Below are 8396 nucleotides of genomic sequence, written 5' to 3' on the forward strand. Positions count from 1 at the left end.
CTTCCTGTTGCGGCGCCGGCCCTTCTTCACCGAGGCGGCAGTATCTTCATCTGAGGAGTCGGTTTCCACGCTGGCGTCTTCGCCGGGGTACTTCCTTCCCTCTTCAGCCCGGGCACATCTGTCAGCAAGAACATAGAATTCTGCTACATCTTTCACCTTGTTCATTGCCAGCTCTTCGCACATCTTGCGGTTACGCACGTTCTGATGGAACGCGCTGATGATGGCGGCAGGGTGAACATCAGGGATATTGTATTGTATCCGGCTGAACCTCTGTATATACTTGCGGAGACTCTCGCCTCCCTTCTGGGGAATGACGTGCAGGTCGCTCGCTTGGCCATGGGCTTGGTGGCCTCCAGTAAAGGTGCCCACAAACTCATGGCACAAATCCGACCAGGAGGAAATAGAGTCTACCGGCAAGTGCATCAACCATGACATGGCGTTGGGTTTAAGAGCCAACGGAAAGTAATTCGCAAGCACCTTATCGTCGCGGGCTCCGGCAGCTTGCATCACAATGGTGTAGATGCTGAGGAACTCAGACGGGTGGGTCTTGCCGTTGTACTTTTCGCCAATGTCAGGTTTGAAGGTGTGGTGAGTGGGCCACTGGAACTGCCGCAGCTCACGGGTAAAAGCCGGACAGCCTACCTCGTAAGGTAGGCCTCCAGGGCTCTCCGGTGCCGGGTGGTTCACAGCAGGCCCTGCTCGCCTGTCTGACTGGTGGCGCGCTCCGCGCCGGCGCTCGATAGTGGTTCAAGTGTCTTCATGTTCTCATTCCTGAAGGACTTGGCACTGGTCACAGTGGGTCCGCGGGTCGGACGACGCTATGGAGATTTCGTCGCCCGTAACGTCGCGACGGGCTGGCGTCCGCGGTACCGGGCAAGGAGGAGGCGAGTGCACCGTGGTCGCGGCGCCGCCGGCTTTCCTGCCACTGGTGTGTGGGACTCCGTCGGAGCGTCGACCTGGGGGCTCCACCGGACTCGGTTCGTCTTTGTTGGCCACCGCAAGAAGGCTTCGGATAGTGGCTCTCCATTCGTCGAGTTTCCCCATAGTGGGAGGAAAATCGAGGAGCAACTGCGCGCGCGCCAGGGCTTCTGTTGGTGTTGGTGGCAGCGAAACCTGCACGGATCGCGACGCGCTTCGACTTCTGACCATGTCAGAAGGAGCTCTATCACGACCCCGCGGTCGCATGCCATCTTCACCAGCGCCTCAGCAAGCGGGGTAGGTCTTCTACCTCCCGGGAGTGGCGCTCGGGGCTCTTCCCGCGATGACGCCCGGGGTCTTCGGCGTGATTACACCGTTCGTCGCGCGCCGCTTGAGAGGAGCGTGCCGTCGTCACCGGCGTGGGAGTCTTGGAGGCCCTCGCATCGCCTTCGGGCGGGGTGGCAGCGATCTTGGAAGGCCCCGCGCCACCCGCGGAAGGCCTGGCTCCGTCTTTGGATTTGGCGGCGTGCGGCCCGTTACCAGGCGCACGAACATCGCCGCCTCCCAAACTCCGGCTGTTGGGACGGTGTTGGTGTTCGCGAACGGCACCTCAGGTCCTTTCTGCGACCGGTCCGCTGCTCGCCCGCGTCGGGACATGATGTCCGGCTTCTGACGGGCCAACTGCCACCGTCGTCTTATTCTTGGGCGCCATGGCGGTGAAGAAGCGTCGAACTAACTGCTAAAGCCGATTCTCACAACTGAGGCCCCCTACCTGGCGCGCCAAAGATGTCGGTGGGAACGACACCAATGGATCACAAGAATCCCTACTACGGTTGCGGGGCGCGGGGTCGTGAGAAGAGCGGATCAAACAGATAGCACACAGTTTGTTTATCCAGGTTCGGGCCACGGGGATGCGTAAAACCCTACTCCTGCTTTGGTGGATTGTATATTTGTGTTCTTGAGCTAGCTATGGGGCGTGAGGAGCTCCAAAAAGCCGAATCCTCCTCCTGGTCGCCTCGGACCTCCTTTTATAGGAAAGGGGTTGCCACAGTGGCACACAGAAGGTGGAAAGGGAACAGTGATGTGAGGTTATCCCTTGCATTACATGACAAGGCGCATTTAATGTGTCTTGCCCAGGTGTCCTTGCTTTATCGGGGACGGGGGAGAGCCCTGTCTCGTCCGTCACCGCTCCCCCTCGCGTCGACACGCGCCCTAGCCAGCGGCGCCCGCAGTGCCATGTAGGCAGGAAGGTAGCTGAGGTGGCGCAGTGGTGGATCTCCACGAAGATCTGCATGCCTCCACGCAGGTGCCTGCCCAGCTGGTTGGGTCGGCAGCTGCATGCGAACGGCGGTGGAGGTTTGACTGGCGTGGGCCTGATGGTGGCCCTACGGGTGTTCTTGGCAAGGGCCTTGCCGGGGCCCCAGCAAGGGTCTTGCCGTGGCGCCTGATGTCATCCCCGGCAAGGCTCTTGCCGGGGGCCTTGTGGTCCTCCTTGGCTGGGATCCCGCCAAGGATCATCATCTTCTAAAGGGTGTATCTGATCTTGAATGTCTTCCCAAAGATCTGCAAGCCACCATGGGGATGTCTCCCGAATCCTTGCCCCATGGGGGCAGTGGACTCAAGGGTGACTCACTCCGTAGGTGTGGGGCGAGCTACCACGGCAAGGGTCTCGCCGGGTTTGCTAAAACCGCCTCCCGGCAAGGATCTTTTCGGGGAGGAGGTCCGCTTTGTCCCCTTTGCTCTTTGTGGTCTTGGTCTTGGCGTCGTTCTGCTTCTCCTGAGCTTCGGCCTTACCTTGGCTCACCTCCCTTGCCTTGCCCAGTGTGGTGGTGCCCGTGGCTCAGACTGCCCGTGCACAGTTATAGGGGTACAAAAAGTGTACCCCTCTTTTTGTACACCGACACGATTCCATTGTGGATTCATATATGTCGTTTAACAACGACAAGGACTTGATGCTCGAGGCCAAGTTTGGGGCCTCGAACGCTAGCAGCGAGTTGTGCGTCATGGAACAATTCTATGACTACAAGATCACTAATGAGCAATCTGTGGTTCAGTAGGCTCATGAGATATAGTCACTCGCAAAGGAATATGAGTACTTCAAGTGCTTGTTGCCGGGGGCATCATTGCCAAGCTTCCACCTTCGTGGTGCAATTTTGCTACTTCCCTGAAACACAAGAAACAAGAGTTTTCCGTTTTGGATCTCATTGCTACTGTTGATGTTGAAGAGAAGGCGAGAGCAAAAGAAACACGTGTTCAAGTTGCCAATGGAGCTTCTACTTCCCACATGGTACAGAAGAAGAACATCCAGCCCAACAAGCCCAGAAACAACAAGAACAAATCTCAGGGCAAAGGCAGGTTTGATGTAAAGACCAAGCCATCACATTCTACCAACTTCAATAAGAATTCTCATAAAAAGGGGAAGGGACTATGCCATGTTTGCAGTGATCCTAATCACTGGGATCCTAGTTGTCCTAACCGATATGAGGAGTGCGAACTTGAGAAGAGTGGTAAGTCCGCTCATGTTGTCATTGGTGATACTGATATGAAGGAATCTGGGTATGATATTTTTCCTACCATCCTTTCAGTATGTCATGGTCGATCTGAAGTTTACTTTGGGGAAGATTGCATGCCTGAAGAATGTTCATCATGCTCCCTCCATCAAGAAGAATCTCGTCAGCGGTTTCCTATTTATGTCGAGATGGTTTTAAGTTGGTTTTTGAGTCCAATAAAGTTGTAATCTCTAAGTATGGACAACATTTTGGAAAAAGCTATGAGTGTGGAGGCTTGTTCCACCTATCTTTGCCAAATATTTGCACTAAAGTCATTAATCATGTTTGCCATGATAATGAGTCTAATATTTGGCATTCATGACTTTGTCATATTGACTTTTTGGTTGCATGATGCGGCTAGCCAATGTGAGTTTAATTATGAAATTCACTACTGTCAAGGGCTCCAAGTGCCAAGTGTGTGTGCAAGCTAAGCAACCTCATAAGTCCCATAAGACTGCAGAGGCAAGAGACTTGGTGCCACTAGAGCTTATACATTCTGATCTTTGTGAGATGAATGAAGTGTAGACAAAAGGTGGAAAGAAATACTTCATGATGTTGGTTGACGACTCCGCTAGATATTGTTATGTGTATCTTCTGAAATCAAAAGACAAGGCTTTAAATTTCTTCAAAAACTATAAAGTTGAAGTAGAGAACCAACTTGATCAAAAAGTTGAACGGCTTAGGTCTGATATTGGTGGAGAGCATTTTTCCAATGAATTAGATTTGTTTTGTGTGGAACATAGTATAATCCATGAGCGGACGCCTCCCTATTAACCTCAGTAAAATAGGGTGGCCAAAAGAAAGAACCAAACTTTAACTGATTTGGTTAATTCCATGTTAGACACATCGGGTCTCTCCAAGGCATGGTGGGGGGGCGCTAATGACTGCATGTGATGTCCTAAACCGAGTTCCCACAAGTCATAAGACCATGACTCCATTTGAGGATGGGAAAGGAAAAGGTTGAAAATCTCTTACCTACGTACTTGGGGTTATTTGGCGAAAGTCAATGTACCAATTCCCAAGAAGCGCAAGCTTGGACCAAACACCATGGATTGTGTTCTTCTGAGCTATGCTTTTCATAGCATTGGCTATAGATTATTGATAATAAAATCTGAGGTATCCAACATGTATGTTGGTACAATTATGGAGTCGAATTATACGACTTTCTTTGAGGACATATTTCCTATGAAGCATATGCCTAGGTCATCAAATCAGGACATACCTACTCTGTTTAGTCAGGAATTAGCTGTAATTCCTGAACCCACTATTGCGATGGAAGACATTGAGAATCCTATGGAGGATAACAATGGAACTCCTGTAAGAAGTAAGAGACAGAGGACTGCAAAGTCTTTTGGTGATGATTTCATTGTGTACCTCATGGATGACACACTCAACACTATTTCAAAAGCTTATGCATCTTCTGATGCTGACTACTGGAAGGAAGCTATCCGTAGCGAGATGGATTCCATCTTAGCTAATGGAACATGGGAAATCACTGATCGTCCTTATGAGTGCAAACATGTAGGATGTAAGTGGGCGTTCAAGAAATTTTTTAGACCTGATGGTAGGATTGAAAAGTACAAGGCATGCCTTGTGTCCAAGGGTTACACCCAGAAAGAAGGTGAAGACTTCTTTGATACTTACTCACCTGTGGGTAGATTGACCACTATTCGGGTGCTACTATCACTGGTTGCCTCACATGGTCTTTTCGTTCATCAAATGGACGTTAAGACGACTTTCCTCAATGGAGTCAGTCAAATCATTTTGTAGTACCTAGTCAGGAAGGAAAGGTGTGCAAATTATTGAAGTGTTTATATGGCCTTAGACAAGATCATAAGCAGTGGCATGAGAATTTTGAAAGAACATTAACTCGTGCATGCTTTGTTGTAAATAAACCTGAAAAAGTGTGTGTATTATCTCTATGGTGGGGGCGAAGGAGTTATTCTCTGTCTGTATGTCAATGACATACTGGTCTTTGGAAGCAAACTTGATTTAATCAAGGAGGTTAGGGATTTCTTATCTCTCTATTTTAAGATGAAGAATCTAGGAGAAGCTGATGTGATTCTGAATATCAAGATGTTGAGAGATGAGAATGGTGGAATTACACTTCTTCAATCTCACTATGTGGAAAAGGTCTTGAGTCATTTTGGGTATAGCGACTGCAAGCCTTCTCCAACTCTATATGATGCTAGTGTGTTGCTTTGAAAGAATCGACGGATTGGTAGAGATCAACTAGGATATTCTCAGATTATTGGCTTGTTTATGTATTTGGCGAGTGCCACGAGGCTTATCATCTCATTTGTTGTGGGCAAACTGAGTCGGTTTGTATCAAATCTGGGAGATGATCACTGGCATGCGCTTAGAGAGTTGTGCGCTATTTGAAAGGCACTGCGAGCTATGGGATTCACTAAACCGGGTATCCAAGAGTACTGGAGGGTTATAGTGACTCAAACTGGATATCTATAATGTTGATGATATTAAGGACACGAGTGGTCATGTGTGTACACATGATGGTGCCATTGTTTCCTGGAAGTCTTTCAAGCAGACCATCTTAAGGAGGTCAAATATGGAAGCAGAACTCACAACATTAGACACGTCCACTGTTGAAGCAGATTGGCTTCATCAGCTCTTGATGGACTTATCTATAGTTGAAAAAACAATACCTGCTATCCTCATGAACCGTGATAATCAAAATGAACAGTTCTAAGGATAATATGAAATCCTCAAGGCATGTGAAGAGGATATTAAAATATGTCGGGAAATGAAAGAACTCCAGAGTTAGTATGTTGGATTATATCCAAACATCAACAAACTTGGCAGATCCCTTCACAAAAGGTTTATGACGTAATATGATAGATAATGCATCGATCGATATGGGTTTGAGACCCACCTTATGAGTTATCCATAGTGGTAACCCACTCTATGTGATCGGAATCCTGTGAAGTAGAAATGGGAGACAAGTTGTTGGTCAGCTAGGAGGTGAGTATCCCTATATTAATTATCCCACTCTGTGAAGATGCAATACTCCCCTGATCTGCATGGCAGGTTGATACTTATCTTAATATGTTCCAAATGGCTTATCTATGTAGGTAGAGATGTTGTCCCAAGGAACACACCTATATGAGTTTGACTGTCAAAAGTCGCGGTCTGTGAGAATTGGGTATTCTCTAATAAATTCATGAAAGACCTTGAAGTATGAAGTATACACTCCACCCGTGGGGAAGCCTTGTGGCAGTCGTTATTGGTCAAGGATTTGTGTGAAACTAGTCCCACGGAAAACTTGTAGTTCAAGGCATAACCCACTATTCAAGTTGTGTTCTAGTGTAGCATAAAGTTCTAAGTGGAAGTTCAACTTAACAGTCTTCACTAAGCACCGGTATAAACAATTTTTTGGAACTAAATGATGAGATGTGTCAATGAAACTTTGTGGAGGGTTGTTGGAATTTGCTAGTAGGCTTTTGGCACAAAGCCCAACTAAATTTGAAATTCTCATGGCCCATTCATGCGTGGTTGTGTGTGATGTGAGTGGGACTAATGTTTAGTCCCATCCTGCTAGGTTATTGGGAGATGCACCACTTTATAAGATGAGCTCTACTAGCACTTGTATGAGAATGATAAGAGGAGAACTATATGCGTGCTCCTCCTCCTCGCTCGCCTTGTCACGATGTGACGCGCCGGGTTTTGGAATTGAGTCGGCCGAGGACAAAGCTATGAATGTTTTCTATATTTTTCTTTTTTAGGAAAATTAATGAATCATTAATTAATAAATAACGAACGCGTTAACTACTCAGCTGTTTCCAATTTTTTGGATCCTAGGGCTATTACCGACTTGGACGCGGGGTTTACTCCCACGACCTACCCAACCCAAACTATATAGACATACAGACGTCTACCCTAGCCGCCGCCACATCATATGGTTTTACACTGTTCTAGAACATTGCGCCGTCACACAAGTCTTCTCCATCCCTCCTTTCGACGTGCACCACGAGAAGGGACAACGGGCCTCCGGAATCCCGCCTCTCGTGATTCTGTACGGGAGAGGGGTCGTCAGATTTTTGGGGAGCGCACGCGCGTGACTGCTGGCAGCGACGACTTCTTCCCTGACCTCGGCAACCTCTTCATCGACATGGCTGACAATATCAACTCCAGCGGTTCTGCTCCGGCTGCACCGTACGTAATTATATCGTCTCTATTTGAGATCGTGCTATATCCTATTTCTAGTCTATGCCTTAGATTTCATCTATTCATCTACTATGCTAGTACACATTAGTAGTTCCATCTCGTTATTGTCGTCATGATTTATTTACTATTTATTTGGATTAAATCTTGTAGTAATTTGCTCATATATTCCACATACGCAACCTCCAAATTTGGAGAATGGAGCCGCTCATATGAAGCGAGCTGCAAACCCAATCGCTCGCGCTCGTGGGAAATCAGCTCGGAGTTTAATTCGATGACAACTTGGTATTTTTATTAGACTGATACACATAGATTATCATGTAACTAATCCTGATGAATATGTAGTTGTTGAATAATTGCACCGCGGACGTATGCATCCATCCTCTCTATGCCACAGGACGCCAGTGGCCTTGCTCTTCTCCTTCCTTAGAGCATCTCTAGCAGACCCCGTATAATGCTGTGATCCGCAAAATAACTGTCAAAATATGGGTCCGCGCGGAAAATGCTGCCCGATCAGACCCTGCAAACGCGCCCGACCCGTAATTTTTTTTGCGAGGCGCGGAAAAAGTTTGGCTTCAACCTTTAGATTCACGGGGTGGCAGGCCGACCCGAGCTCGCCCCCTATCTGTAGCAAGATTTGGCGCGAGGGGAATTTCCGTGTGGCCGTTCCCGCTCCCCCCTCAGCTGCCATTGCCCCGCCACTGCCCGCTCCGGTCCATCTTCCATGGACATTCTTCGCCGTCATGGAAG

The sequence above is a fragment of the Triticum dicoccoides genome, chromosome 1A, assembly GCF_002162155.2.
Source record: "Triticum dicoccoides isolate Atlit2015 ecotype Zavitan chromosome 1A, WEW_v2.0, whole genome shotgun sequence".
Lineage (NCBI taxonomy): Eukaryota > Viridiplantae > Streptophyta > Magnoliopsida > Poales > Poaceae > Triticum > Triticum dicoccoides.